The following is a 25,412-nucleotide window of genomic DNA, read 5'->3' on the forward strand; positions in this document are numbered from 1 at the left end:
CCCCCTTCTTTATACAAATACCTCATCTCCCGTCCGGATCCTTCCCTTCTCGAGGCCTGGAATCTCCCCCCCCTCCTCTGTCAACATGTCATTGGTGCCCCCGTCTCTCTCCTCACTCCCAGACGGGATTCCGTTCTCATCTCCTCCGCCAGCCCTACCCTCCATACTGACATCTTCTCCCGCCTCCCCATCACCCGTTTCGGCCCCAACGCTTCCCTCACCCCTGCTCATTCTCCATCTCCCACGCGCCAACCCCAACCCCCGCATCGCCCGCCGACCCTCACCGCTGTGATCACTTGGCTCAGTCCGACGATCACGGAGGAGGAGGTGTTAGCGGATCTCTAGGCGCATCCCACGCTGGAGGTGCCGGCGGTACGCCGCATTTTCAACTCATCCGGCCCCATCTGCTGGGCTTTCTCCGAGGTCGCCCCCTCCATTGACCGTCTATTGAAGAAGGGTGCCCCCCTCTTCCACCAGCGCTATAAGGTCAACCCCTCCTGTTCTCCTCCTCAATCCCTGCGCTGCCAGAGGTGTCTGCACTATAAAGCACACCCAATAGCTGAGTGCCGCGAGGCCCCCTCCTGCCCACATTGTAAACAAACACACTTCCTCCGGCAGTGCCCTAACCTACAATCCCCTCCCTCCTGCAATACCTGCAATCTCCCCCATCCCACCTACTCCCAAAAGTGTAAAGCCCGACCCCCTTACACCACTCCTGAACTGACTGTACCTGTCCGTCCTCTAGACGCTCCCACCCCTCCTGGCAATTCCCTTCGTCCCCCCCCCACCCCCACCCGCCGCTGAGGACATCATCAGGTTCCTCACCATTGTCTTACAAAACGACCACCCTTTTCAGCGCCCTCACACACTTCAACAGGTCTCCCTCGCCACCCGTTCCATTTTCCACTTGAAAATGTATGCCACCTACTCCAACAACCATGCCCATTTCACCTTCTCCCGTCTTGACACCCTTGTCTAAAACCCTGTCCTTTTCAACAACATCCGCTCCCTTCCCGCCAACAAGAACCTCTTCCTGCACACTATTGCCACCCACTGCATGGATGCCTTCCTCCTCAGTTAAACTTTCCTTAAACCCCACCACACCTTCCACACGTCGCCCTACCTCCTTCACAGCTCCGATAATCCCCTCCCGATTGCCCATGGCGGAGTTGCCATTGGTCACCACCGCCAGATCCCAGTACAGCTCCAACCTCTCCTTCCCGACCCAACCGAACACCTGATCTTAGTCTCTTCTTCCCTGGCCTTACCGTCACCTGCGCCACCATCTATGTCCGCCCTAACGTCCATATTCCCTTCGACTTCCTCTCCCACATTGACAGTACCTTCTCCTCCTACGTGGTCGCCGACGACCTCAACATCCATAGTCGTTCCACCGCCCAGTTATGGCGGTGGCATCGGTTCCTCTCCTCCCTTCAAGGGGACCTCATCCCCATCCCCCAGCACATCCGTCCCGAATCCAACTACACTCCCGATGTTATCCTTTCCTCCCCTAACCTCCTTGGCCGCATAACGGTGGATATTCTGGAACCTATTGGTAGCGACCATCTCCCTGCCTCCTTACAGTTTCCGATGGTCGTCGACCCTGCCCCGACCCTTGTAATGACCCTCCCCCAAAGTATATCCATGAGCATTCCTGTGCCAACTGGAATGCCTACCGGGATACTCTCTCCACCCAAGTCGATAGCCACCCCTTCACCTACCACTACCCTGACGATGTAGCCCATGCAGCCTCCTTTCTTCAGCAGACGTTGTCTGAGGCCATGGAGGCCCACGTCCCTACTGTCGCCATCCACCCCCACCATCCTACCTTACCCCTACAGGCCATCCTCCTCCTCCATGAATCCCGTCGTCTCTACCGTGCCTTCCTCCACACGCGTGACCCGGACACACTACGACGCCACCGGCAACTGCAGCGACACATTCGTAATTTGCTCGTGGCCAAGAAACGCCGGGACTGGCGACAGACATGCACCCGTTTGAATGCCACCCCACCTATCAACTCATCCAAGTTCTGGTCAGCCTTCCGTCGCCTTACCGGAACTATACCCTCCCCCTACTATCCTCTCCTTCATGATGATCACCCATTCCCTGACACCCTTAGTAAGGCCAATCACTTTGCCTCCTACCTCTCTGATGTATTTTCCGTCGCCGACGATCCCCAGTTCGATTACTCCCTCTTCCCGGATATCCGCGATCGAACTGAAACCTCTGTCCTGCCCCTAGCGCCTGGTTTCTAGTACTTGGACAACATTGCACACATAGAACTCAATGCCCTTATCACTACACGGGATCTCATTGCTATACTCCGCACCAAACGCAACACCGCTCCTGGTCACGATCGTGTCACCTACCGTCACCTTCATGAAGCTCCTGTCTCTTTCCTCTCCACCCTGGCCAGGCACTACAATTTAGTCTTGTCCACTGGTTACTACCCCGACCTGTGGAAAACCTCACGTATCCTGATGTTCCTTAAACCTGGCAAACTGCCATCTGCCGTCTACTCCTACCATCCCATCAGCCTTACCTCGGTCTTCAGCAAGGTCCTGGAATCTATCCTCACCCACCGCATCTACCAGCATCTCCTCCAGCACCGCCTCCTTCCAGTTACCCAGTGTGGCTTTCGGCCATCCTTCTCTTCCGACGACCTTCTCCTTCACCTCACTCATCTCCTTTCTGAACAGCTTAATTCCCGTCGCTCTGCAATCTTCCTCTCCCTGGACCTCGAACGTGCTTATGACCGCGTATGGCATTCCGGTCTCCTCTTCAAGCTCCAAACCTTCGCCCTTCCCATTAATTATGCTCGTCTGATCGGCTCCTTTAACTCCTGCCGTCCTTCCTACGTCACCATCCATAACACAGACTCCTACACCTTTTTTCCCTCTGCCGGTGTGCCCAAAGGCTCCGTCCCCTCCCCCCTTCTGTACCTTTTGTATATGGTGGACATGCCGCCGCCGTCCCCCCGCCGTCCACCTTCTCCAGTTTGCCGATGACACCGCCTTCCTTGCCCTTGCCCCCACCCTGCAGCGCTCCCAACACCTTCTCCAATCCCATCTTGACCGGTTCACCGCTTGGTGCAACCAGTGGTTCCTCAAGCTCAATCCCTCCAAAACCCAGGCTATCATTGTAGGCAAAACCACCCCTTCCTTCCACCTCCTTGATTTCTATCTCACCATCTATGGCCGTCTTATCGCCCTCACTCCCACCCTCAAGTACCTTGGCGTTACCCTCGACCGTCGCCTCTCCTGGACCCCCCATCTCTGGACAATCCAAGCCAAGGCACACTCCCAACTCCGTCTCCTCAAGCTCCTTTCGGGCCGTACGTGGGGTCTGGACCCCTCCACAATCCTCCACACCTATAAATCCCTCATCCACCCTATCCTTTGTTACGCCCATCCGGCCTGGATCTTTGCCCCAGCTACCTTTTACAAATCCCTTCAAATCCTTGAACGCCATGCTCTCCGCCTCACCTATCGAATCCGTCTCCCCTCCCCCACGCGGATCCTGTATGATCTCATTCCTTTCCCCCACCTCCTCCTTTTGCTTGAAAGGATACGGATCCTGTACACCTCCCGCAAACTCGACCCTCCTCACCCGCTTGTCTCGCCCATCCTCTCCCAACCCCGCCCGCTGCCACACCTGTATTCCCACGTCCCACCTGGTCTCCATCTCTCCACCCTCCTTACCCTCTCCCAAGGTGGCTTCTGGCAGCTCCCCCGCCCTGATGAAGTACTCCTCCCCTCCATCTACCCCTCCTATCAACTTTGATCCTACCCGCCCCCACTTCCTGTGGCCTCTCCATTTGGCATCCTCCCTCCCTTCTCTCTCCTTTTCCCCGTCCCCTTCCTCCACATCTCTTCCCCCGGGCTCCCCCCTTTTTTTCCTCCCCTCCCCCTGTCTCCCTTGCCCATGGCATCTGTCCTCCCCTCTCCCTGTCCCACTCCCCTTCCTCCTCCCCCTCCCTTGGCAGGTCCCCGGACTCGCACACGCTCAGTGAACATTCGCGCGCCGGCGATCTTCGCCATCAGTGTCTCGTGTGTGTGCCTTCGTTTTGTGTTCAGTGTCCTTTCGCCGTCACGCCACCACCGTTCACGTGTGCCGTCGCAGTCATCCGTGTTACGTGCGCTGTGTCACCAAGTGTTAGTGTTTTTCTCATCCAGCGTGAACGCCTTCATGTTTACTGTTTTTTTGTATCTATTGTATCTACATTTTTTGCCTGCCGTTTTTATTGTATTGTCTGTGACACCTGTATGTTACGTTATTGTACCACACGAGGCTGAAGAGCAGGGTAATATGCTGCTGCCAGCCCACCTTGTATTGAGGTGATTAAAATTACAATAAAGAAAAAAAAAACAACTGATGTTTCTGGCAGTCTCCGGGGATGGCCGACGTAAAGTGGTGGTGGTGGTGGTGGTTAGAGTTTAACGTCGCGTCGACAACTAGGTCATTAGAGACGGAGCGCAAGCTCGGGTTAGGGAAGGATTGGGAAAGAAATCGGCCGTGCCCTTTCAAAGGAACCATCCCGGCATTTGCCTGAAACGATTTAGGGAAATCACGGAAAAGCCCCTGATAAAGACCCTCACGATTGTTGTCGTCGTCATCGTCGACGTCGTCGTCGTCGTCGACGCCGCCGCTTTGGTAATACCGGCAACTCGCCATTGTGTGACATAGGGTGAGGTACCCTCTGCAACCGACTGAGATGGCACTAAACGATTGAAGCTGATTTGCAATTTGTTGTTTGATCAGCGTCATAAATCCTTGAATGTAACTTGGGATGGAACACAGCAAGAGGTACAGTCGTATATTTAGTAGTGAAATTTTAGATGGAGAATTGCGGCAAAGATGGGAAATTAAATGCATTCTGCCAGGTGTACAAATGGCGAAAATGTGGTGCGTGTGAATAAAGACAGTGCGCCAGTGACCGTGTGGCTTAATGGATCAGGCGTCGGACTTCGGATCCGAAGACTGCAGGTTCCACCAGTTCCGCTTCAGACGCCGTGCAGTGTGGACGTGCCTAGTCTTTCGCTCCACCGTAGCGTTACGTATAGTGGGATATCGTTTGTTTACGTGTTGTGTTGTACCTTCTGTGAATTTTTCTCCGTCGTTGTTTCGTTCCTTGTGTTACTATCTGTGCGTATTTCAGTGTTTTTTGTGTAGCGGTTTAGACCGCGTAGTTTTTGAAAATGTCGTCTCAGGTTATTCCTCGTCAGGCTACAGTTAGGTTTTGCTTTTGACAAGTCCACCCGCCATGTGCAACCTAGTTCCCTTGAGATTCATAATTGGTTAGTAGATACCTTTGGCATTCATTCGGATCAGGTGCACACTGCTTATTTTGATACAGAACTCTACGTTTTCTTTGTTAAATTTATGGACCCCCTTCAGGTTGATAAAATTATTTCCATATTTGGTCATCAGGTTCTATTTCGGCATCGAGATGATTCTCTAAGTACCGTGCTGCTTTCAAATGCTTCCATTACGTACACCAGTGTTCGTGTTTACAACCTTCCGCCGGAGGTGGATAATGTGTATCTTAAGGAGGGTTTACTCAAGTATGGTGATGTTAAGGGTATTCGCCTTGAACGCTGGTCCAGCCAACATCGCCTGCAATGTTAGAGTGGCATTCGTTCAGTCGAAATGCAAGTGAAGCAGAATATTTCCTCGCACCTGCAGATCGGTGGATATCGTGTCCATGTAACATATAGTGGTCAGGTTGGCACGTGTTTTTTTGTGCAATGAGAGTGGCCACGTGCGTACCAACTGTCCGAGGAGGGTTTTTGTGTTAAAAAACTCTCTCGAACAGCGTCGCAGGTTAACGGTCGCTGCCTCGTTGCAGGTAGTTCTGCTCTTGGTGTCGAACAGTCCAGTGGTAGTAGCGCCCCACCGCAGGTTTTGCACGCCCCTGACACAGAATTTCCTCCTTTGCGCGCCAAATCTGATGTTGTTCCGTCTGTTCCTCAGGTGGGTGTGCCGCTTTTGAATAATAAACGGCGTCGCGCACAAGATGGAAATGAGGATGAGGATCTCCCCGAGATGCCCCAATCCGAGAGACCGACATCCTCCGAGCCACAGAGTGGTGTAGATGCTCCCTGTCCCCCTGAAGTAGCTGTTCCGGTAGCGGCTGCTGACGCCCCTCCGGCTTCCGACGCGGCTTCTCTCGAGTCGGCTAGTCGGTCGGGCCTGTTGGCGCCGACTTCCGAACCGACTTCGTTGTCACAACAAGTGGAGCCGCAACAACTTCCTGCTTCGCTGCCCCACACCTCTGCCAGCGGAGCTGCTCCGCTTCCTTCCAACTTTGCAGCTTCGGACCTTCCTGCTCACGTTTCGTCTCCGTGTAGTCCATGTTTGCCGGAAGCTAGTATTGGTGTAGACCAGTCCGTTTCGTCGGATGTTTCCCCCGCGACCCCGGACCCTGACTGTGGACCGGCGCGGGTGGTGTCGGATACAGAACTTGACCCTCCTACGTCACCGGCGGCTGCAGCTTCCTTGCCCGTCAGCCGACGCAAGTTGCGCGTTCAGCCGAATGTCAATGCTGTTCGTAAAAAACCGAAACGTAAGGGATCCGCGGAACGGGGTAGCAGTCCCCCTCCCACGGATGCCTCCGTCTCCCCTGCTATGGACTGTGACGTTGATGCGTCGGTGTAGGTGATTTCTTCTCTCGCTTTTCTCTCCATGGTTCAAGCATACACCTTTCTTACCTTAAATGTTAACCGTATTGAGTCCGACGTTCGCATTGCCTCTTTGTGGCAGTTTCTTTACGACTCCTGTGCGGACGTAGTATTTTTGCAGGAAGTATTGTTTTCTGATCTCTCTCTACCTGGATTTCAAACTGTTTTTAATGTCGCACCGGAAAATTCAACAGGAACTGCTCTTTTCTTTCGAGAAGGTATTCCTATTACTGACATTGAATTCCTTGACTCTGGCCATGGGATTGGTTGTCGTCTTTTTGATCTCTGCCTAGTTGTTTTGTATGCCCATTCTGGTTCGAGTCGCACTGTGGCTCGATCGCGCTTTTATCAGGAAGAGCTTATTTATCTTTTGCGCAAGAGTCCTCGGAGTCTCCTGCTCGGATTCGATTTTAATTGTGTTTTACGCCCTGAAGACCAGTCCCCCAATTTTAATTATTGCCGAGATTTACATGACTTGGTTCGTACGATGCACCTGCGTGATGTTTGGGAACACAAATATCCAACCCTGGTGAAATTTACGTTTTTTACCGCGTCCTCATACAGTAGACTCGACAGATTCTACTTCTCTGATTTTTTATGTGATAACATTCTTTCTGTCGATGTTATTCCTACTAGTTTTTCTGACCATTGTGCTTTTACTGCAACTGTAAATCTTAGTCACCAACCTGCAAAACTTTATCGTTCCCAGTGGATGTTAAATGTTTCCCACCTTGCCGACAGTGCCATTGATGACGTTATAAGTGCCGTGTGGGAGCGATGTCTTCGCTCTGTCCCGCGTTACCCCTCCTTTCTCGTTTGGTGGACTGCGTTTGCCAAGCCCAAGATTCGTCAGTCTTTGATTTTTTACTGTGCTGCAAGGGCGCGTAATGTTAAGAACACGTATGAATTTTACTACTCTGTCCTTCGTGAACTATATGACGCGGCGGGACCCTCTCCTCTGCTGATCCATGATGTTCGTCGTATTAAAGCCAAGCTCTTGACCCTCAAACGACGACAGTTGGATGGTCTGCAAGTAAAGTCGAAACCTCACTCTCTTGTTGAAGGTGAACTGACTTCTTTGTACCACCTGCTACGGCATCAGACTCGACGTCGTGGCTCCTTCATCTCTTCTCTTATGGTGGATGATGGACGACAGCTTATTGCACAGGAGGATATGACTCGTGCTCTTCATCAGTATTACGATAGTCTCTGACCATGATGATTCTGGTGCGTCACTTTCTGATGATGTCCTTGAGGATCTTCCTGCGTCGATCACGCCTGACGCGAACGGCGACTTTCTCCGGGAGTTCCAGGTAGATGATGTTTTTGATTTTATTGCTCGCTCTCCGTCCGGTAAATCGCCGGGTCCAGACGGCTTGCCTAAAGAATTTTATCTCCGTTTTTGCCCTCTTTTTGGTGGCACTTTTACGCAGATTTTAAATGAGATTGTCAGGGGGATGGATGTGCCTGCCGATTTTAAAGTAGGGAAAATTGTTTTTATTCCGATGTCCACTGGTCGTTTATCTGCTGCCAATCTTCGTCCGCTCACATTGCTGAACCTTGATTACAAGACAGCTGCTAGAGCGCTCAATAGTCGATTGTCTTCTCTGCTTCGGGGTGTGATTGGTGCACATCAATGTTGTTTTCATGATGGATCTATTCCGACCCCAGTAGCCGAATATCGGGATGTTGTCTCGGTTGCGGCGGCTACAAACGTACATTGTGCCTTTGCTTTCCTCGATTTTTATAAGGCTTTTGATCACGTCAGTCATGTGTTTTTAGATCGTGTTTTAGATACAATAGATTTTAACGCTTCATCACGTGGTGTTCTTGGCAGTTTGTATAGGGGAATAACTGCTCGGGTGTCAGTCAATGGGCAGCTGACGCCGCCCATTGCTATCCGCCTAGGGGTACCTCAGGGTAGTCCGCTCTCTATGTCTCTATTCATATTGTCCCTGGAACCGCTGCTTCGGACTCTTGCTTTCAAGCTTCAGGGTATGACCCTCTCTGGTGGGAATCTCACTGTTAAGGCGTACGCGGACGATGTCGTTGTTCTCCTCCGTCAACGTGATGATATCACATTGTTGAAAGGGGGCAGTTGATGCATACTGTTGTGTCTCTGGAGCGCGTCTCAATCAGGGTAAACGTAAGTTCCTTGAAATTCGAGGGTTTCGCGATGCTGATGTCCCTTGGGCCACTTTTGTCGATCGCCATACGTCATTGGGGATTATCATTGATCGGTTTCCTATAAAAATGGCGGCTCTTAATTGGAAATCTGTCACCGAGAAGATACAGGGAGCTCTGATGGTCCATGAGCAGCGCTCTGCTACCATTTTGCAAAAAGTCAGAATTTTAGACACATACGTGTTATGTAAAGCCTATTATGTTGCTCAGCTGTTCCCACTTCCCATTATGGTGGCGAAAAGGTTGCGCCAATTGTCTAGCAGGTTTATATGGAAGGGCCATCTATTCAAGTTACATTACGAGGTTATGACGAAACCGCGTATCTCTGGAGGCTTGGGCCTCTCTGATATTACTCGCAAGGCATCTGCCTTGTACGTCCGCCGTACGAATCTATTTGTTACGCAAGAAGTGACTTCAATTGCATCCAGACTTTTTACTGTTGTGCGTTCGGAGAGCCTTGTTCCACCTGTCGACGTCGGTCGCCTCAGTTTTAAGTTGAAACACGTCCGGGAATTTTATATTGCTGTTAGTTACCTCGGTGACGTCTTCTTGCGACGACCGGTGCCAACGACCAAGAGTTTGATTGCCCGTTGGGAGGGGCTGGGCGGTGCCAATCCAATCGAACTGGCGTCTCCATCAGTGTCCTGGAGGAACGTATGGAAGAATGTTAGTCTGCCGATTCACTCTATGGCTGTGGCGTCCACGTGGTATACGGTAATTAATAATTTGGTCCCCACCAATGTACGACTGCACCGTATTGGTCTTTCTGACACGGACAACTGCACACGGTGTGGTCTCCTGGACACCCTTAAGCATCGATTCACCTGCTGTGGGCACCTTGCTAATTGGCGTTGGCTCAGGAAACAACTGGCTTTTGTCACTAGGTCTGCTGTATCCGCTTATACCATAGACATCATCGTACGGCCCGATTCTTCCTTTTATCCGCGAACGAAGCTCAATTCAGTTATGTGGTTGATTGGACATTTCGTACATTTTGTCAACAGTTGTCATGAAGAGGATGAACACCTAACGTTTCGGCAGTACATCCTTACTGCTTACTGGAACCGACTGCGGTTGCCAGGACTCCAGGAAGATTTTGCAAATATGCTTAGCCTGACATTTGAAAGGGAGGGTGTTGGCTAAGGTCGCCTGTGTGAGCCGATTTCTTTTATACTGTTTCTGGATTTGCCGCCTTTATGTAAAATTCTTCTCTACACCTGAACTTAAATTTTCGTTGACCTTTAGGGCGCACAGGAAAAACAAACGTGAGACCAAGAACCGAGACAGTAGGGGGAAGTACGACGCCGTTGTACAGGTGCCATTCGGAAACAGGACGGTGGAGTCATCGTGGCCAGGCCTCGGGTTTCGACCCCTGCCCGCTGTGTTTCCGCAGGCCTGAATCTGACTGACACCCCTAACTTTTAAACAATGGCATATCAAGTAATACAAAAAAAAAGTGGCAGAGCGCTGGTGTAATAACCCAGAGGTCGTGAGTTCGATCCTCACAGGAGGCAAATGAATTTTGTAACAGCAGCTCCCACCTTGGCCCTTTCGAAAAAAGCGGTCATAGATAAAAAAAAATTTGAGCTTGTAGAGTATTTAAGAAATATTCTCGCAACTGAATAGTCCGAATGGTGCTAATAAAGCAGGGACGAGAAACTGATGTTTCTGGCATTCACCGGAGATGGCCGACGTGAAGTACTTAGTTCTTGTGATATATTTTCTACCCCTGATAATGATCCTCGCGATTTTCGTCGTCGTCGTCGTCGTCGACGCCGCCGAGCGGCAAGTCACCACTGTGTGACGTAGGGTGAGGTACCTTCTGCAGCCGACTGCGATGCACTAAGCGATTGAAGTTTATTTGAATTTGTTGTTTGATCAGCGTCGTAAATGCTTGGATGTAACTTGCGATGGAACACAGCAAGAGGTAGCGTCGTATATTTAGTAGTGAAATTTGAGATGGAGAATTGCGGCAAACATGGGAAATTAAATTCATTCTGCCAGGTGTACAAATGGCGAAAATGTGGTGCGTGTGAGGAAAGACAGTGCGCCTGTGATCGTGTGGCGTAACGGATAAGGCGCCGGACTTTTGATCCGAAGATTGCAGGTTCGAATCCTGTCACTGTCGTGTTTTCCCAGTTGTGCAAAAGATGCATGCTGTTTTACTGTGTTGTTTGAGTACTGCAAAACTAATCGAAAGTTGTTGCTGTCCTCTTCGGGGCTGCAAACCGGCGTCTACCTGAAGCACAAGCAAGACAGGGGTGACATTTAGCAAAATTTTCGGCATAGTCCCATTCAAGAGAATTTTAGTAGGAACTCCTGCATCTGATTGAGGCCCCAAGAGCTACGCCACAGACGTCTGAGCACAGTCGAGCATGTGTGTTGAATAATGGTGCAGCTAGCCATGTATCATTTCAAGCAGATTTGATGCCCGTTGGAGACAATTTTTCATTGAATAGGATTGTAGCTCATTTGTGGCAGCAGGAAATAACCTGCCGTCAGGAGGATCTTCCATAGATGGTCGCCGGTCCCATCAGTAATGTATGACGTGCAATACAGCTTCTAGAGTCCGGCTAGCTCAGTCGGTAGAGCATGAGACTCTTTATCTCAGGGTTGTGCGTTCGAGCCCCACGCTGGGCGGCGCAAAATTTTGTTTCTACGCGGATGTAACCCGCTCCCCTCTCGTGAGCCTTGCCTAATAAACGTAACGGGTTATAACGATACCTAGCTTTGTATGAATATCAGAGGAATGGTGTTTGATGCGGAAAGTGACTGTGAAGTGAAACAAATGTGTTGTTTTGGAATTTTAGGTGTACATCGATATCGTGTGAGACGAGTAGGAAAGCAGAAGGTGTGCTAACTGAATGCAAATAGTGGTCGCTTAAGAGGTGCGTTTCTAGCTGAAGGGCTCCGATTCACTAGTGCATAAGAACAAGTACCCGAGAACAGCGCTAGGAGGCGGCTCCTTAGCTCAGTGGCGCCAGTTCGCCGGCGGACGGCGTGGAGGTAGGACGTAGTGTGGTGTGCGATGCGCCGTCCTTGCTTCCGTGTGGTAAGTCTTGCCCTTGCTGCAGCCTAAAACTCTTTTTATAGAACACTTCGAAATATAATGAGTAGAATGCAGTGATGGCTCAACCAAGTCGAAAAGATACGTTTAAACTTACCTTTGATCCTCGATATGCCAGACCCAAGTCGTTTGAAGTAGAAAATTGGTTAGAAGAAGATGTGAAGCTCTCCTTCAATGATGTAATTGGGATCCACCTGTCGATTGTAGCTTGTGTTGTGTTTGTTAAAATGCGTAGTTCCGAGTTGTGCGAGAAAATAGTAGAGTCTTCCGGAGGTGTCATGAAATTTAAGCACTCAGATGGAAACGTTGGTGAAGACACTGTTGCACATGCTGGTTTTGGCATTCGCACACTTCGAATCTTCGAGTTGCCTTTTGAGATTACACCAGACCAAATTAATGGTGTAATTTCACCCTTCGGGAAAGTGCTCAGCAACTTTGCCGAGAAATGGTCTATCGCATAAATTCCCAGTACTAAATGGCGTACGGCAGCTTCGAGTAGAGTTACAAAAGCAGATCCCGTCGTTCACCAATGTCTGCGCATATAGAGGAATTGTAATTTATGACGACCAACCGCGAACCTGTGCCGCCTGTAACAAGCCTGGGCACGTCCGCAGAGAATGTATACAGCGGCGCGTTGCACAGCTGCCGGCCGGCGAGGCCGCCAGGCCACCGGCGATGACAACACTGCCTGGAACTTACGCCGCCGTGGCACGCGAACGGCCGACTGCTTCCTCAGCCCCTGAATCGTGTCCAAATACAAATTCTCCAGACACTGAAATTTCGATGGACGTCAGTGCCGTCACATCTGACGAGCTACAAGAGTGCCGTCAATCTACGGAAACAGTTGAAGTTCCACCGAAGCAGGTACCTCTAACTGTAAAGGCAGCAGATCTGCCGGAATTTGAAGACCGACACACCTTGCAGGAAAGCGACACTAACTTGGATACTGAAGAAAGTCCATCGAGAGGCACTTCTCCAAAGAAACATAAGAAACGCCGGCTGGCGCGCAAAGGTGCAGAGGAGACAGCTCCCACACTCCGACAAAAAGCGAAGGAAATAGGTAGTACCTTAAGCCGACAGATCTATAGCAACACGAAAGCGACACCAGTTTCTGAGGAGCGTTCCCCTTCTGTGCTGGAAAAGCGAGACGTCCAAGGAAAGCCAACAAAGAAAGCATCCAGCCACCCCCAAGAACGAGTCACTCTCATGAAGCTTCACTCGTCTTACCCACGACGACAACCTCAACCAGCTGGGCAGACGAAAGCGACCATAACAATGCCGACAAAGAAATGACAGAAGTTTCAGGAACTAAGACAGACTGTAAGCTATCTCCACAGGTTGCTGATTTCTTCAACGAAGACGTCTCCGCGAACCAACATTCTAAAGAACAAGGACACACCACTGAAACATTTGCTACCAGTGAAAATTGTTAAAATGCGTTTTAAAGCTGACGCTTGTGAGAAAAAACAGAAGAATGTTTTTTAAAGTTAGATCAAGTAGAACGAAGGATGTCTGACATAAAAGCATACAAAATCGCGACAGTGAACCTTAATAAGATTCATAGTTCCTTTAAACTACAGAACTTAAAAGATTTTATATATGCTTCTGACAGTGACATTATACTTTTACAAGAAGTGACAGACATTGAGCTTGGTAACGTACCTGGCTTCAACGCCATTACAAACCCAGGGCATGGAGCGGAAATGAGCACGGCTCTGCTCACAGAGGAGGGCATAGTAATCCAAGATGTAGTAAACTACCAAACAGTAAAGGCATAGCGGCCACAATAAACAAAATACGACTCATTAACGTGTATGCCCCTTCAGGTTCCAGTAACAGGTACCGCAGAACGGAGTTCTTTAAAGAAGAAATTGTTCCCCTATTGGGAACTCGATATGAACACCTTATCCTGGGAGGAGATTTTAACTGTGTTTTGCATGTCAAAGACCAAACTCCCAATTTCAACAAGTGTACTGAACTGGAACGTATAATTAATGACTTAAGACTAATAGACTCACGGGAACATATGCACGGTGCAGCCCCTGGCTTCACCCACGCCACAAGTCACTCGGCGAGCCGTCTCGACAGGATATATGTAACGCACTATTTGAAACACTTCATTTTGCAGTCCGAAGTATGGCCTACTTTTTTTTCAGATCATACTGCATACATATGCACAATCAATCTGATAAAACAAGGGACCTTCCGAGATAGAGGCACATGGAAGCTCAATGTGTCTCATCTGGAAGACCATGCTTGTCAGGAGGCATTTTACAAGGTATGGAGAGAGTGTGAAAGCAAATTTAGCTCGTACAACTCTGGCACTGACTGGTGGCTGAAACATGCCAAACCTAAAATATAGAGGTATTTCATAAACTACTCCAAAGACAAAAACTTTTGGTACAAATCAACTATAGAATTTTACTTTCAGTGCCTAAGGGATTTGTACAAGTCCGATGCAACAGTTGTGGACAACTACGAAATAATTAACAAAATTAAAGCAAACATTTTAGCACTACGGCGTAAACAACTGGAAGGCTACCAAATAAGGTCGCGTGCCCGGAATATAGCACAGCACGAGGTCACTTCAATTTATCATGTCATTCGTGAAAGGAAAAGGGCATCTCGCAAGATATTATCTGAAATAACAACTGATGATGGAAGGAAGCTGGCGAAGCAAAGAGAGATTAAAGAGGCAATCATACAGCATTTTGAATCCTTAATGTCTAGTCTACCGGTTGACGAACAGCTTCAAGACGAGTTAATGATCAACCTCCAGGGCAAAGTATGCCACGCGGAAGCACAAACTCTCATCTCGGAAGTGACTGAAGAAGACGTCGAAGATGCACGAAAAATAAGGCTCCAGGGGCAGATTGAATTCCGGCAGAATGTTATCGCAGATTCAGTGGCCTCGTAAAAGGCAAGTTTACTCTCATCTGCAACGAACTCCTAAACCCTGAAAATGACACCCCGATAGAATTTCGTGAGGGACTCGTAGTGTTAGTGCCAAAAACTACCAGTACGAAATCTGTAAGCGCTGTGAGGCCAATTACGCTTTTAAACATCGATTACAAAATCTTTGGTCGCATCCTCGCTCGCAGGCTGAAAACCACAATGACCAGCGTCACTGGCCCTTATCAAACAAGTGTGGGCAAAGAGAGAAGAATTCTCCAGACCCTCTGTAATTACAGGGACCTAATCTCAACGGCCGACGTCTGCAAAATAAAATGTGCACTCATCTCACTCGACTTTGATAAAGCCTTCGACAGAGTTAATCATAGTTTTCTCCTTCGCACCATGGGCGCAATGGGCTTCCCACCTCGATTTATTGCGGTAGTAAGAAATACATTAACAAACAACTCAGCCACATTTGTCATCAATGGACACATTAGCCGCCCGATGGACGTCACCAGCTCCATTAGGCAAGGGTGCCCAATGCCAATGACACTCTTCACCATCGCCATCGAGCCCCTTCTTGCCTCCCTTATGAAACATCTCCAAGGACTACAAATACATGGAGCAAATGTGTGAAAGGCATACGCTGATGATGTTGGCTTCCTAGTCGTGAATGGCGCTGAAGTACAGAGCGCACTACGAATAGTAACAAAATATCAACAGGCATCTGGTGTAAAACTTATTAGAACAAAGTCGGAGATTTTCAGCATCGGCCGTGGAATTGGGACGCAAACGTAGGATCTGTCACGCGAGCTTGTAACCATAAAATGTCTCGGCATAGATTTTAAAAGAAATATCAAGCACACTATTGCTGCGAATTATCGAAAATTACTTAACAGCATACGCGCCTCTGTACAAGCACATACTATTAGGAAACTCGATGAACTTCAAAAAGTAACAGTGGCAAATGTATACATCACATCCAAAGTTAATTATGTAGCACAAGTTCTGCCACCACCTGCGACTTTGTTGAAAAGCATCGCATCTGCACTAGGACATATTGTGTGCCGCGGACGTATTTTCAAAGTCAAATATGACATTCTGATGCTCCCTGCGAAATGTGGTGGGTTAAATCTCAGCGATGTCAGCAAAAAAGCGCAAGCCTTATACCTTGCTACCACATACAAACAGTGGAAAGAGCCAAGTGGTACCCTTGCTGCACATTTGTTAAACGAAATAGCTCCTGCTGATATCATGGCACCTATAATGTCCAACACATACCCAACGGACTATACCACTTGAAATACTTTTTCGTAGAATACAGTTACATACTGGCAAGGATTCCTGAAAAAGACATCATGAAAGTAAAAGAACTTTATAATAATTTGATGAAAGACAAACCCAGAAACGACGTAGAACTAAAGTATCCTTGTTATAACTGGGAAACAATATGGGAAAAAATTCACTGCCGGAACCTGCCACCGTATGTCAAATCGACCTAGTACTTCGCTGTAAACAGAAAAACTACGACGAACTCTAACCTTCACTCTATTCGATTGACCGAGTCGCCGCTGTGTACATTATGTCAAATACCAGATACCGAAAAGCATACTTTGCTGTGTGACAAGGTAAAAGACATATGGCTCTACATAAGACAAATGATAGCGAGCGTCAGCAGAACTACGCCCATTGCCGTTACGACTGCTGAATTTTTAAACCCTGACGGTATACCTTACCCTAAAACAAAACGAAATGCAATTAACTGGTTGAAAGGCCAACGATGCATTACGTCCTAACAAAAGAATCAAGTAATAGGGAGGACTTCTGGGTATACCTTACAACTGAGCACCACAAGTTGATGTGTACTAAAAAATACAAAGAAAATTACGCAAATTTTTTAACTAAAACAATCATGTAAACAATAGAAATGCGTAATTTACACTAAACATCCAAGCATTTCGTATATTAGACGAATGATTTTTGGTTAAAGTTGGTACTTCACGTAGCAGGAGGAGGATTTCCAACAGAAAGTAAGCAGAGAAGATCATCAGTACAGACCAGTTAAGCCTATGTGTAGCTATTACTTTGTTTTTGGGGAAGCACAGTGATGAAACTGGTATACTCCCTTTATTTAGTTTCTGTCTTTCTTTCCTTTTCTTTTCACAAGAAGACACATTTATGTTAAATATGTGTAAAATCAAGCAGAAGAAGCCTTTCTGAAAAAGGAAATTTTACTTATCAGCAATAATGAGTTTTGCTTGTTTCCGTTTTTCCACTCACGGAGAACGAAATTTACAGATGCAGTTACATTTCCATAACAATTATGTGACTGCCTTTCTCAATGGAATTTACATTTATTTTTATTCAAGCCATGTTGCAAACAATGGCAACAGAAGGGGCATACTTCGTTCGTCGTTCAGAAGAAGCGCATTTCCACATCATCAAGTTACATTCATTCTTTTAAAGGTGGAGAAGCCGGGCGAGAAGGCAACACTTGGCGAGCGTAAAGGACGGGTTGAAGGGGAGGAAGGAGGAAAAAAAATGGATAAGGCATCGGACTTCGGATCCGAAGATTGCAGGTTCGAATCCTGTCACGGTCGTGTTTTTCCAGTTTTGCAAAAGATGCATGCTGTTTTACTGTGTTGTTTGAGTACTGCAAAACTAGCCAAAGTTGCTGCTGTCTGTTTCGTGGCTGCAAACCGGCGTCTACCTGAAGCACAAGCAAGACAAGGGTGACATGTAGCAAAATTTTCGGCGTAGTGCCGTTCAGGAGAGTTTTTGTAGGAACTCCTGCATCTCATTCAGGACCCAAGAGCTACGCCACAGACGTCTGAGTACAGTCGAGCATATGTGTTGAACAATGGTGCAGCTAGCCATGCATCATTTTAAGCAGATTTGATGCCTGTTGGCGATAATTTTTCATTGAATAGGATTGTAGCTCATTTGTGGCAGCAGGAAATAAGCTGTAGTCAGGAGGATCTTCCATAGATGGTCGACGGTCCCATCAATAATGTATTACGCGTAAGGCGTCGTGTGGAGACCGGCTAGCTCAGTCGGTAGAGCATGAGACTTTTAATCTCTGGGTCGTGGGTTCGAGCCCCACGCTGGGCGACGCCAAATTTTGTGTCTACGCGGATGTAACCCGCTCCCCTTGTAACACCATAGCTCTAATGCTGTACTGGTTTATTTTGCTTTTGTTTCATTTAATGTTACATTGCTGAGCTTCTGTAAATGTGTTTGTTTGAATCGATAACATAAAATTGTATATTCCTTTCATTGTAAGAACTTCGATGTCATGATGTGATTTTATGCAATGTAGTGTATCTGTCATTTAAATTCTTTGTCCCATTTGGAGGGATCAAAACTTACTGTATACAATTGTGATTTTGTGTGAATAATTTTTTTGTACAAATGTCAATATTTGCAAATATTCTGTTTTATTGAATGAATTTGGTTGCTGTTATGTAAACTGCTGATCATCACTTAGGGTTCTTAGATAGTTTGTAAGTAAAAGGCGTTGTGGTTCCCCCTTGGGGACGGAACTGTGTAGTGCGCGCAATTTGTGGTTGGCCTAAATAGAAAAGGTGGAACTGAGAGTCAGTCGGGGGCGAGCCACCAGTTGGGGACGAGCTACCACATTGTGCACTGCCTTGTAATAGTTGCATATTGTACTGGTTCCGAGAGAGGTTTTTTCTGCCACTTTCCAATGCCTCGGATGGATGGATAAATAGCTGGAACTATTCTGGAATTTGTATCTATCATCGCCACCAAGAAATGACTGAGTCCAGCAATTCTACCTGTAATTCCACCTACCGACATGCAATCGCCACCACAATGCGCAATCATTGTAATGGAGCACTATAGCAATATACAGTGAAGGATCAGCGTAGTGGATGTGTTAGTGTGCTCAAACATAAGGTAATTTATAACTGAGTTTATGTACCTACCTTGATTTTTCTCCTTATCATAACACCTCTCAGGTTCCTCTCCGTTTGAACTAAAGTTTTTCCGAGTGTCCCTACTGAAAGAACATTAAAGACCAGTATTTTTGCTAATTAATGCCTCTTGAACATAGTAAAAAAAAGAAAGTTAATGAAAGTAATTTTTCTAATAAAACTGCTTATTAATGTATTGTTGCCAACTTCGAATTAAGAGTTCGTAAGACTGAGGCTTATAAAGTTTTGCTTCGTAAATGATCTCATTACTGCCTGTTGTAAATCACAGAAGGTGAGTCAGTATCTTACATATATGTTAATTTGGTCACTCAATGTAGTAAGAGTGGAAAACTGCAATATGAAATGTTATATACTCATGTTTGCTAAGTGTTTGTCTCTCTTGTGTATTAGAAATGCATATGAATAGTATACCAGGATCCACAGTTTGTCTATTGTGTTAATGCTCGGTAACAAGTAACGGAAAGACCATTAATTATGAAAACCATAATTTCTTTATTGAAATGATAGTGAGAAGCAACGTGTTATAGGATTCCAATTAACTTTCATTTTAAATAGGAAAGTATTTAACTGAGAGAGAGTTAATGATTCTGCAGTAAATAGTAATAATAACGTTATAAAGACCATTCAGTTGGTGTAAGCCCTGAAAGTAATAATGTGTTCCGGTATCTGTTACAATTTTGCAAATAGTTTGTGCTGCTCCAGTTGTTAGCTTCAATCTTAAAACATACGTATGTGTCAAGAGTTCACTGCACTCACGTGTGACAAAGTATAGTTTGTGTTTATCCATTAAAGTTACTAATAACTATTTTCTTGAATGAGAATGTTAATCATTGTCTTGCCTAGTTAGGGTGGCGACCGTTTTCTTTACCCGTTAAACAGTACAGATAGGCAAAATTTTGTTTGTTACTGTTCAAATATTTCCGTAATTCTGACTTTCACTTCCGATAGTGGTGGGCAGGAAATCGCGTATCTGTTAGAAATCACAGTGATTGAGAAGTCACATATATCACAATAACAACTTTACAAAATCTAACTGCGATTTCAGTCACAGTTAGCAGTCGCAAGTAGCATTTCACATTCAACGCCGTGAGCCATCTGTTGGCCGAATTAAGTACCAGTGTCTGCGATGTCCGTGACAAGTCGCAACCAAGAGTCGCAAGTAGCAACTAAAAAGCGTAGTTAGCAGTGCCATCTGTTGAGCAAAGCTCTTACTTTGCTATTCGCTACCGAGTCAAACTGCGATTTCCGTGACAAATCGCAACTAAGAGTCGCAAGTAGCAACTAAAAAGCACAGTTAACATTCTTTTCCTAGTGCCATCTGTTGACCGACGTATGTACTTAGTTATGAGAGCCTTGTGCCTCACGAGATCCATGTGCTGTGTGTGCATATGAAGGACTTATTTCATTAGTGGTACAAGTCCATTTTTGTTCATTTTGAGATACGGAGTCGTAAAGTTAAATGACCGCTGAAAAATCTGCAGTTGAGATACCCAAAATATTTAAGCATATGGCTTCTTGCTAGAAATGAACCTTTATTAATGTTTGTTTGGATCATTAATTTCAGAAGTATTATAGACAGAAAAGTGGAGGTAATGGACTTGTACCACTATTGAAATAAGCCCTTCACATTATAAGACGTCATGCACATTCGGGATCAGTTATGGTTGGTCAAACACAGCTATGACTCTGAATGTATTATATTAATAAGAAGCAACATTGCCTTTTTCTCCTGAAAATATCAAGTAACGTAACAAATGTGATTCTGCTTCCAATATGACAGTTTCGGTTAATACTCCACATGCCTACAGGACTTTGCAATGTTAACACAGCAGAACTCAGACATGTGTATAAGTGTAGTGAAATGAAAACAGCATTATTGAGTCATATGAATGCCTCAATTTTATTCCGACACAGTTCAAGACTCGGGATAAAAGTTTTGCACCTGGTGTTCTACATGGCAACTTCACACACACGAACTTTTAACTGACACTACTACCACCTACATAAGTAAGCTTTCCCTGTGTTACTTTCAAGTACTGCACTTAAGCTATTCCTGATTTAACTGGAAGATCTGTACTTCCCACTTTCATATCAACAGCCTCAAAATGCATATTGTAGACTTTGGGCTATGTTACAGGTCAGTGTTACACCAAGATTGTGGAGAAGGGGGGGGGGGGGGGGGGGAGGGGGTTCGTGTCACTCTCCAACTAGTGTTTACCAGCAAATAAGTGGCGGAAAATTACGGGTATAGGACAGCTTAAACATGTGGAAAATGAGATTTTCATTATTCACTCACTCTATTTAACATTTATTATTCCTTTACAATCGCATAACAACTTCAATAAAACACAGTTTAATCACTCATCTGCACACTTATTTCACAATTATGTCACTTTTAAACTGCAAATCCTCTAAGAGCTGTCTTGAATCTTCACGAGTCTCCCTCAACAGCCTTGATGTGGATAGATACGTACAGCAACCAGTTATCAAGTGTCAGAACTGTGTCTGCAAAATCACAAGGATTATTAAACAATTTTTGCTGTCACTAATTACAAGCAATATAATTGACAGAGTAGACTGCTAATACTTGCCGTAATGAAAGCCACTCAATGGGGTATATTTCACATTTGCAAGAACGATCTCACTGAAGTAATTAAGTCTATCGAAACACTTAGAAACTAACCTCTCGTCTGACGAATACGGTCTAAAGACGTAGTGGCAATTTCTCCAGATATGTTGACAATGATATTTTGAGTTATCAATTTACTGAGTAACTGAAATGTAGTTCAGGTACCTGTGAACATAACAATATATTAGAATTCATTTTCTAAACACGAACTATTACGCTACTGTATGGCTACTTACATATTAATTATAGTATTAATATTTTCAGTTGTTTCTTTAATATGTAATTAAAGCCAACGGAAGAACAAACATAAAACTTACTTACCAATGACAGGTTTGTTGAGATGCAATTTTCTGTGTGGGCAGAGTAACTTTTTCATACGGTGGTAAGTCGCAGAAATCGCAGGAGTCACAGAAATCGCAGAAGTAGCAGAAGTCACAGAAATCACAGAAGTAGCGGAAGTCACAGAAATCGCAGAAGTCACAGAAAGCGTGGAAGTAGCAGAAATAGCAGTGGCGGAGGGATACACGACCTACGTTCCTTAACTGCGACTCTTAACTGCGACAAATCGCAGTTAAGAATAACAGATATTGAAACGTAGCATTCACAAAAATCACTGGTATCGGAAAATTGCAATTCAGCCCATCACTAACTTCCGATAAGCCACCTCCGTTAGGTACAACACGGTCAAAACTACAAAATTCCTCTCACAGAGTAACACTGCTCTGTTGCGTTATACCATAATTTCCTTAATAAGATTGTTTTATTTCACAACGTACTTTAAGGTTATGGTACAGCAGTGACATGTTTTATTTCACAACGTACTTTAAGGTTATGGTACAGCAGTGACAGACACTAGTGCTATACGTGGCGCTACGTGACAGGACGTTGTTCAGTTTGCACCTACAGCCGGAAAAATTATAAGTATTTAGCTTTTTACAAACAGAGTGAACGTAAAACGTCCAGCGGCACGAACCGGTAACTTATTTGACAGAACTGGTAGTGAAAGTTCAGCTTAAATTGAAAATAAAAGATATCAACACTTAATAGCAACTAAAAAGGACAGGAAACTAGAAATGAATCTACATACGCGAGAGCAGAATGCAATCGAGAGTAGTTCCGGTAGCTCACCAACAGATGGCACTATACGCGAGTTAAATTACGTACGATACCACGCCGATGTCAATAAACAGATAGAAGCTATGCATGTCGCGCGTACTAAGCAAGACAAACGAGCGATGTTGTGGAAGACAGTGGCTGTGTTAATGAATCGCGGTATATCTTTGAATCACCACAACCTGAAAGGGAAGTAGGACTAGGAACACGAAAATGCAATAGAAACCAAAATTGAAAAGACACCAGATGTGGCTGATCTGCTCAGGATGTTGTCTACGCAATTTGCAACACAAATTGCAGCACTCAACGACAATATTAAGGCACAAATCGCAGCACAGGAGCATCAAAATGCTGCGCAAAATGACAATATTAATGCACAAATCGTAGCACTGGGGCAACAAAATGCAGCACAAAGTAAACAAATCGAAATGCAGGGTACCAGACTTAGCAAACAAATTGAAGAAGTCAACTCAAGGGTTGGAACAGTGAGTAATGAAATCGAAAGTATTAAAAGCGAAATTACTGTCATCAATGGCAATATTGCCAATGTAAAAGGACAAATTGATGACATTAACGAAAGATTTGACACTGAAGTAATTAAAATCAAAATCAAATAGAACCCTTAGTCTGTACTAAAGTGGATGAAAAGGTATTCGGTATCAAATCCGAAATACAAACAGAATGTAATGCAGAATTTGCACAGATTAAACAATCTGTAACAAAAACAAGTAGAGAATTAACCAATCAGTTTGTTACTTGCGAAAAGAAATGTGAACATAACACTTCACAAATCCAAGGCAAAATGTATAACTTGGAAAGAAAAATACAATCAGGACCTACACATTTTACTGAAAAAATGCCTTTCAGTAAAATCTTAGAGGGCGAGGAAAAATTCGACCCTGCGAAGAGGCATAACGGATGGCACCCCCTTGATTTTGTAAAGAATTGCGTAATAAATTTTCCTGAATATTTGACTGACCAGAAAAAAAAATTAATGTTGTAATCAGTGCATTAACGGGAGAAGCAAAAAGGTGGGGGTTGAATATGGATACAAACCAGATGTCTTTTGAAAACTTTAAGCAAAAATTTATTGACGAATACTGGTCGGAACAAAAGCAAGACCAGTTGTGGCGTGATTTCCTAATGACCAGGCTGTATGATACCAGGGGTAGACAAACCATGAAAGAGTTTTGCGAATCGTGGTATAGAAAACTGGTACACTTAAAAGCAAGAAGGACTGACGCCGAGATCGTTTGGGTTCTTTGGCAGAAACTGCCTGAGGATTCTAAACGATATGTTGGGAGTACCCACAAAAGTTTTTCTGCGTTCTTGGAAAGGGTAGAGGATGAAGATTACTGGCGAAGAAATCACGAATCTTGTCCTCATAATAATAACAATTATTCGCGCGAAAGCAATGACCAAAACGAACGACCTGAAAACAATAGATATCGTGTAAACACGATTCGAAGAGGTCGTGCGAGAGGCGTGGGAAATTACAGTACGCGCGGCAGAGGATACATGGTGCGGAATTTCCAAAAAAGAGACGAAGTGGAAAACTGAAAACCGCGTGTGTTACAGGCCGGATTCACGCGGAAACTGGTTGTGGGCCCAAAGAAAATATGTCAAATCATAAACTCAAGAAAGAAAGATGTAAAATACGGGGCAGGAAGGTTAAGGACGCGCCTATGGAAGACGTGCGCAGAGTGATACATAGTGGCTTCCTTAGTGCGAAACCACGTGACCGTTCGTGCTCGGGTCAGCGCTTGCTGGAGAACCGTACATTGCACTTGGCAGCACACACAAATGGCAGATGTCAGAACAAGATGGCTGCCGTAGAGAAACTGAAGAGGCGGTATCGGACACTTCCGTTGGCCGGTTTCAGTAACAGACGAATGTAAAACTGAAAACAAAGCTAATATGTCATATGATAAGGATAACTCGATATCGAAATCGTGCGAAAAGGCACCATTAAAGAATGAAAGGGAGCCAGAAAAGGCGAGTGAAAAGGAGAATATTTGTATTGTTAATGATGTACATGAGGTGAAAGACGTAGATGTGGGGAAGTTTATGATGAATAAAGAGGAAAGGGAGGTAGAATATGTCACGCAAAAGACGTGTGCACAATTAACAATAGGTGAAAGTGATGTGAAGGAGGTCGATAGTAAACATGACATTATAAACAGTGCAGGTGAAATTATTGTTGATGGAAAGGTGTTTAATGATTTTAATGCAGAAGGGCCTAGTAGTAATTTCGCACAATTACCTGAGAATAATAACAAAGGGGAAAATGATATGAAGATTATCGGAGTATATGACAATTATACTAAGTATAAAGTTAAGGCTGAAATCGTTCAAAGTGACACAGCAGAAGTGCCTGAGTGTCTAAACGATGTGCATTGTGTAGAAAATGAATCGAAAAACGAAGTAGCTGAAACATCTAGTGATAATCTGCCTCACTGTTTAAAAGTTGCTTTCCTTCTCGAATCTGATGACGAAAATGAAATCAGTGACAGTTCAGATGATGAAGAGTATATGAATACAGATAAGAATGAATACACTAACTTTCTCTATTGTTCAAAAGTTGAGTACTTAAGTGAATCTGATGGTGAGGAAACGAGTAGTGATGATTCCAGTGAAGATGAATTTTCAGGTGTAAACGAAAGTGAGTATACTTTTACTCAAAGAGGGTATGAGAGAATGAGTGACATTTTTCTAAAGTAAGATACAGAAAGTAGAATTGGGCCAAAACTGAAGGAATTATTTAGTAATGTAACACCAGGGCATAATTTGCAGGAACCTCCAGATGATACTATACTGGGGCAAGCCTTAACACATTTTTTGAAGGAGAGTGAATTACAGGAACAAAACGAAACATCTGATAAAAT

At 45.5% G+C, this 25,412-nt stretch overlaps 1 long non-coding RNA gene and 2 other non-coding genes across 3 annotated transcripts; 2 read left to right on the forward strand and 1 right to left on the reverse strand.

Annotated features, from left to right (window-relative positions):
• Positions 1–11,434: 11,434 nt before the first annotated feature.
• Trnak-cuu (transfer RNA lysine (anticodon CUU)) lies at positions 11,435–11,507 on the forward strand. The gene has a single exon. It is a non-coding gene; the product is annotated as a tRNA-Lys (tRNA).
• A 6,360-nt stretch (positions 11,508–17,867) lies between these two features.
• Trnak-uuu (transfer RNA lysine (anticodon UUU)) lies at positions 17,868–17,940 on the forward strand. Its single transcript has one exon. It is a non-coding gene; the product is annotated as a tRNA-Lys (tRNA).
• Positions 17,941–21,163: 3,223 nt separating this feature from the next.
• LOC126281318 (uncharacterized) lies at positions 21,164–21,816 on the reverse strand. The gene is made up of 3 exons (XR_007551249.1): positions 21,736–21,816; positions 21,469–21,579; positions 21,164–21,290 (listed from the first exon to the last, which is right to left on the reverse strand). It is a non-coding gene; the product is annotated as an uncharacterized LOC126281318 (long non-coding RNA).
• Between the last annotated feature and the right edge of the window lie 3,596 nt (positions 21,817–25,412).

Source organism: Schistocerca gregaria, chromosome 7 (assembly GCF_023897955.1).
Source record: "Schistocerca gregaria isolate iqSchGreg1 chromosome 7, iqSchGreg1.2, whole genome shotgun sequence".
Lineage (NCBI taxonomy): Eukaryota > Metazoa > Arthropoda > Insecta > Orthoptera > Acrididae > Schistocerca > Schistocerca gregaria.